Here is a 7,493-nt window from a genome sequence, read left to right as displayed (position 1 = left end):
GGGATCTTATACCATCAAATTCTTTAGACATATCATCTAGCTCTTTATTCATATAACTCATAAATTATTTTTGTTCTTTAAGCTCGTTTCTAAAGAAATTATTATGCTCAAATTGCAAAACCATAAACTTCCTGACGTTGGTTTCGATCTCCTTTAACCTTTTAAGGTGAAGATCACCAAATCTCGTTTGAGCCATCGCGACAAACAAGCAAACTAGCACACAAGCAAAAAAGAGCAAGCGGGCAAAAGAGGCAAATAGAGAGGAAGGATAGAGAGAGAGGGCGAATAAAACGGCAAGGGTGAATTGAGGGGAGAGGAAAACGAGAGGCAAATGGCAAATAATGTAATGCGAGAGATAGGGATTGTGATGGGTACTTGGTATGTTGACTTTTTGCGTAGACTCCCCGGCAACGGTGCCAGAAATCCTTCTTGCTACGTCTTGAGCTTGCGTTGGTTTTCCCCGAAGAGGAAGGGATGATGCAGCAGAGTAGCGTAAGTATTTCCCTCAGTTTTTGAGAACCAAGGTATCAATCCAGTAGGAGGCCACGCTCAAGTCCCTCGTACCTGCACAAAACGATAGCTACTCGCAACCAACGCGATTAGGGGTTGTCAATCCCTTCACGGTCACTTACGAGAGTGAGATCTGATAAATATAATATTTTTGTTATTTTTGGTATAAAGATGCAAAGTAAAAAGTAAAAGCAAAGTAAAAGGCAAAGCAAGATTAAAGTGATGGAGATTGATATGATGAGAATAGACCCGGGGGCCATAGGTTTCACTAGTGGCTTCTCTCAAGAGCATGAGTATTCTACGGTGGGTGAACAAATTACTATTGAGCAATTGACAGAATTGAGCATAGTTATGAGAATATCTAGGCATGATCATGTATATAGGCATCACGTCCGTGACAAGTAGACCAAAACGATTCTGCATCTACTACTATTACTCCACTCATCGACCGCTATCCAGCATGCATCTAGAGTATTAAGTTAAAAACAGAGTAACGCCTTAAGCAAGATGACATGATGTAGAGAGATAAATTCATGCAATATGAAATAAACCCCATCTTGTTATCCTCGATGGCAACGATACAATACGTGCCTTGCTGCCCCTTCTGTCACTGGCAAAGGACACCGCAAGATCGAACCCAAAGCTAAGCACTTCTCCCATGGCAAGAACTACCAACCTAGTTGTCCAAACCAAACGGATAATTCGAAGAGACTTGCAAAGATAACCAATCATACATAAAAGAATTCAGAGAAGATTCAAATATTATTCATACATAGACTTGATCATAAACCCACAATTCATTGGTCTCAACAAACACACCGCAAAAAGAAGATTACATCGAATAGATCTCCATAAGAGAGGGGGAGAACTTTGTATTGAGATCCAAAGAGAGAGAAGAAGCCATCTAGCTACTAACTATGGACCCGAAGGTCTGAGGTAAACTACTCACACTTCATCGGAGAGGCTATGATGATGTAGAAGCCCTCCGTGATGACGGCCCTCTTCTGGCGGAGCTCCGGAACAAGCCCCAAGATGGGATCTCGTGGATACAGAAAGTTGCGGCGGTGGAATTAGGTTTTTGGCTCATGTTCTGATCGTTTGGGGGTACGTAGGTATATATAGGAGGAAGAAGTACGCCGGAGGAGCAACGAGGGGCCCACGAGGCAGGGGGCACGCCCTAGGGGGGGCGCGCCCCCCACCCTCGTGATCGCCTCTTTTGTTCCTTGGAGCAGGGTCCAAGTCTCCTGGATCATGTTCGGTGAGAAAATCACGTTCCCGAAGGTTTTATTCTGTTTGGACTCCGTTTGATATTCTGTTTCTTCGAAACACTGAAATAGGCAAAAAACAACAATTCTGGGCTGGGTCACCGGTTAATAGGTTAGTCCCAAAAATAATATAAAAGTGGAAAATAAAGCCCAATATAGTCCAAAACAGTAGATAATATAGCATGGAGCAATCAAAAATTATAGATACATTGGAGACGTATCAGCTCCCCTTGTGTCGAATCAATAAATTTGGGTTAAATACTTTACCCTCGAAAACTGTTGTGATCCCCTATACTTGTGGGTTATCAAGACTATTTTCTGGTGTCGTTGCCGGGGAGCATAGCTCTATTGTTTGAGTCACTTGGGATATATATCTGCTTATCATTATGAAGAACTTGAGAGATCCAAAAACTAAGATCTATCCCTCAACTACGAGGGGAGGTAAGGAACTGCCATCTAGCTCTGCACTTGATTCGCCTTCTGTTTTGAGTAAGCTTGCGACACCTACACCTGCTTCTGCTATTCGTTCTGATATGTCGCATGTTATTGATGATGCCACTTCTGCTATGCATGATACTTATGATGAAACTACCTCTATGCCTGATACTAATGTGCCACTTAGTGATTTTCTTGATGAACAACTTGCTAGGGCTAGAGAAATAGAAAATATTGAATCTGATGATACTGATGAAAGTGATGATGAAGAATCACTTGTTATTCCTAAGGGTTATGTTTTTGATCAAGAAGCTTCTTTCGCTATTTTAGCTTGCAAAAATAGAAATGAACTCAAAAGTTTATTAGCTAAATGGAGTAAGCAATCTCTAAATGCTAGAATGAAACCTGACCCTGCTTTTGCTACTTCACTTATCTTTGTTACTGATAAGGATTATGAATTCTCTGTTGATCCTGATATAATTACTTTGGTTGAATCTGATCCTTTTCATGGTTATGAATCTGAAACTGTTGTGGCACATCTTACTAAATTGAATGATATAGCCACCATGTTCACTAAAGATATGAGAACTCGTTACTTTTACATCCTCAAAATATTTTCGTTCTCATTGAAGGGTGATGCTAAGATATGGTTTAATTCTCTTGATCCTGGTTGTGTGCATAGTCCCCAGGATATGATTTATTACTTCTCTGCTAAATATTTCCCTGCTCATAAGAAACAAGCTGCTTTAAGGGATATATATAATTTTGTGCAAATTGAAGAAGAGAGTCTCCCACAAGCTTGGGGGAGGCTTCTCCAATTACTTAACGCTTTGCCTGATCATCCTCTTAAGAAAAATGAAATACTTGATATCTTTTATAATGGACTAACCGATGCCTCCAGAGATTACCTGGATAGTTGTGTTGGTTCTGTTTTCAGGGAAAGAACACCGGATGAAGCTGAAATTTTATTGAACAATATGTTGAAAAATGAAAATAATTGGACACCTCCTGAGCCTATTCCTGAACCAACTCCGAAGAAGAGGGGTATTCTATTTCTCAGTCCTGAAGATATGCAAGAGGCAAAGAAATCTATGAAAGAAAAAGGTATCAAAGCTGAAGATGTTAAGAATTTACCTCCTATTGAAGAAATACATGGTCTTAATTTACCGCCTGTTGAAGAAACATATAATCCAAATCCTTCTCCTATTGAAGAAACTCATGGTCTTGATAACCCGACACAGGTAGTAAAGGTAAATTCTCTCTATAGATATGATAAAGCTGAAATCCCATTTACTAAGTTTGCTAGCCCATGCTTAGATGAGTTTGATTAATTTATGGCTAAGCAAGAAGATTTTAATGCTTATTTTGGTAGACAATTGAAATACAATTCAAATATGCTTGAACACTTGGGTGATTATATGGCTAATGTTAAAGGTGAACTTAAACTTATTAGTAAACATGCTTCTATGGTTACCACTCAAGTAGAACAAGTACTTAAAGCTCAAAATGACTTGCTCAATGAATTGAATAGTAAAGATAATGATAATGATGTTAGAGTGGCTACTAGAACTGGTAGAAGGACTCAGGAACCTTTGTATCCTGAAGGCCATCCTAAGAGAATTGAGCAAGATTCTCAGAGAAATAATATAGATGCACCTAGTCCTTCTAAAAAGAAGAAAAAGAAAAATGATAGGACTTTGCATGCTTCTAGTGAACCTATTGTTGAAACACCTGAGAATCCGAATGTATTTCTATTTTTGATGCTGAAACACAATCTGGTAATGAACCTGAAACTAGTGGTAATGTTAATGATAATGTTCATAATGATGCTCAACCTAGTAATGATAATGATGTAGAAATTGAACCTGTTGTTGATCTTGATAACCCACAATCAAAGAATCAATGTTATGATAAGAAAGACTTCGTTGCTAGGAAACATGGTAAAGAAAGAGAGCCTTGGGTTCAGAAACCCATGCCTTTTCCTCCCAAACCATCTAAGAAAAAGGATGATGAGGATTTTGAGCGCTTTGCTGAAATGATTAGACCTATCTTTTTGCATATGCGATTAACTGATATGCTCAAAACCAATCCTTATGCTAAGTACATGAAAGATATCATTACTAATAAAAGAAAGATACCGGAAGCTGAAATTTCCACCATGCTTGCTAATTATAATTTTAAGGGTGAATACCAAAGAAACTTGGAGATCCCGGTGTACCAACTATACCATGCTCCATTAAAAGAAATTATGTTAAAACTGCTTTATGTGATCTTGGAGCCGGTGTTAGTGTTATGCCTCTCTCTTTATATCATAGACTTGATTTGAATAAGTTGACACCTACTGAAATATCTTTGCAAATGGCTGACAAATCAACTGCTATACCCGTCGGTATTTGTGAGGATGTGCCTGTTGTAGTTGCAAACGTTACTATTTTAACGGACTTTGTTATTCTTGATATTCCCAAAGACGATAGTATGTCTATTATTCTTGGAAGACCCTTTTTGAATACTGCAAGGGCTGTTATTGATTGCACTAAAGGCAATGTCACTTTTCATGTTAATGGTAATGAGCATACGGTACACTTCCCAAGGAAACAACCTCAAGTTCATAGTATCAACTCTATTGGAAAAATTCCATCGATTATATTTGAAGGTTTTGAATTTCCTCTTCCTACTGTCAAGAAGAAATATGATATTCTTATTATTGGGGATGTTCATATCCCCGTTGAGGTAACATAGTGTTATTCGAAATTTCTCCGGTTCCATGTTATTCGGAATGAGTTCGTTAACAAGACTTGATCAACCTTGTTAGTGGATTCCTTTTGATGATCATGAGATCGATGAAACTAGAAGGCACAACCTTCTATACCTCACTTTTACTTTATGTTATTTATATTAAATAAAATAAAAATAAATAGTTTTCTGTCTGTTATTTGATTATCCGTGCAATATAAAAATACCCCGAAAATAAAAGTTCTCCAAATGCCCTGAAATTTAAATATGATTTTTTCTAGAATATTTGAGAATATTTGGCACCGAGAACACAGCAGGGGGGTCAACCACCTGCCCACGAGGGTGGAGGGCGCGCCCTACCCCCTGGGCGCGCCCCCTGCCTCGTGGGCCCACGGTGGCCCTCTTCCACTTATTCTTTCACCCACACACTTCTTCTTCCTCCCACAAACACGAATATCCAGCTCAAGCACGAGTTCTAGCTCATCTTGCTGCCATTTTCGATCTCCTTGCTAAAGCACCTCTCACAAAAATGCTTGGGGAGATTGTTCCTTGGTATGTGACTCCTCCATTGGTCCAATTAGTTTTTGTTCTAGTGCTTTATTCATTGCAAATTTTTTGCTGCTTAGGTGACCCTGTTCTTGAGCTTGCATGTCAAATTTATATGGTCAAAAGTAGTTTTGATGCATGATATAGGCCCTAGGCACTTGTAGGAGTAGTTGCTATCAATATTATTGAGTTTGGTTTACTTTTATTTTGAAGTTACTAAAAAATTTCAGAATTTTTCAGAGGAAGAAATATGCTTAGGAAAATGTTCCAAGGTGGTTCTTCAAGGAAGCAAGGACCCAGGCTTGCAATGCGTGATGCTGATGACGAGCCACCAAGAGACGCTCCAGTGCTGCCCTTGTGAATGGCCTTCTGAGAACTTTATGGATCGAGCGGGAATTAAAGAAGAATTTAACGCATATTTGCGTAACGCTGTTCTTGTGAGCTTCGAGGAAGAGAAGTGCAGCCAGTATCACAACCTCACCGGTACCTTTGTGAGGAGGTTTGAATTTTCAACTTCACGTAATTCTTCAACTGTCCTGTTTGATCTTTATGATAATTCTAACACTATGGACTTAGAGGATTTTACCACTGCATGCAAACTTCCACAATGGGGTAGTATAAGGGATCCTCGCAAATCTGAATTTAGAGATTTTCTTGCTAGTATAACTGTGGGAGAATCTAGAGATATTACACAAGCTACCATAGGGAGCATTCACTTTCCTGCTATACATTATTTTGCTCTCTTCATAGGTAGATGTATCAATGGTAAAGATGAGGCATGTCACATGTGTGTCCCCGATCTCAGTATTCTTAGGGGTGCTGTGTTAGGAGACCAATCTTATAATTTGGGAGCCATTGTTGCACGTAGGTTGCATCTTAATATATTTAATGGAGATTTCTTTGGAGGAATTTATGCAACCCGCATAGCTAATTTTCTTGGTGTAGCCATACGCGAAGATGATATTGAATTACCACCTGCTTACCTGGACTTTAATGCTATGGTTCACCACCAGTTTGTTGAGAGAAATGAATCACCTCTCCAGTATCGACTAATCTTTGACAGACGTCGTGCTGTCCATATTACTCTCCCTGCTCCTGCCTTCTTTGATCATCAGGCAAGAGGAAGACATACCATTACCAGAGAGGAGGCAGATGAGTACGAGAGGAGAGCGGAGGCCGCTCGTCGCCACGCTGCAGCTCAGCATGCGATAGCTGCTGCATCTCAGTACGACCCCGACTATTATTAAGGATATCCGCCAGGCCAGCCGTGACCGTAGACCAACTTAGGCCAAAAGCCTAAGTTTGGGGGAGTACGTATTTCCCACCGACATTATATTTATGTTTACACACTCATTGCTAGATGTCGGTGCTCATACTTTTTCATTATATCATCCATGCTAGTTTAATTTCCCTTTTATGCTTTCTTCTTGTGTGTTTAATAAACCTTAAGAAAAACCAAAAAAATAGTTGTAGCATTTAGCTAGTTTTAATTCCCATGCTTGTAGTAGTAATTAAAAAGAAAACCCAAGAAGATTTCCTGTTCTTCTTTTGCTTGTTGGGAGCTTTCCCGTGTAAATAGTTTTATTTCTTTTCTTTTCTTTGGGGGTCGATAGGAGAAGACCATGATTAAATTGTTGAAGTGGCTCTTATATGCATTATTGTTTATCTGACAAAATAGACCATATTGCCTTGTCTTCTCCTGTTTATTGAATGCTTGCAGATTCTAGCTTAGTCCAATGCACGTGCACTATTATTATTATTCACACTATTCGGTTGTGCAAGTGAAAGGCAATTATGATGATATATGATGGACAGGCTGAGATGAGAAAAGCTGGTATGAACTCGACCTCTTTTGTTTTTGTAAATATGATTAGTTCATCGTTCCTGATTCAGCCTATTATGAATAAACATGTTTGCAATGACAACTAGAGATCATAGTTTCTTAGCTATGAGTTATAATGGTTTACCTTGCGTGCAAACATGCTATTGAGATAGTTATGATGT

This window comes from Triticum dicoccoides, chromosome 4A (genome assembly GCF_002162155.2).
Source record: "Triticum dicoccoides isolate Atlit2015 ecotype Zavitan chromosome 4A, WEW_v2.0, whole genome shotgun sequence".
Classification (NCBI taxonomy): Eukaryota; Viridiplantae; Streptophyta; class Magnoliopsida; order Poales; family Poaceae; genus Triticum; species Triticum dicoccoides.
Note: the sequence above shows the minus strand (reverse complement) of the source record.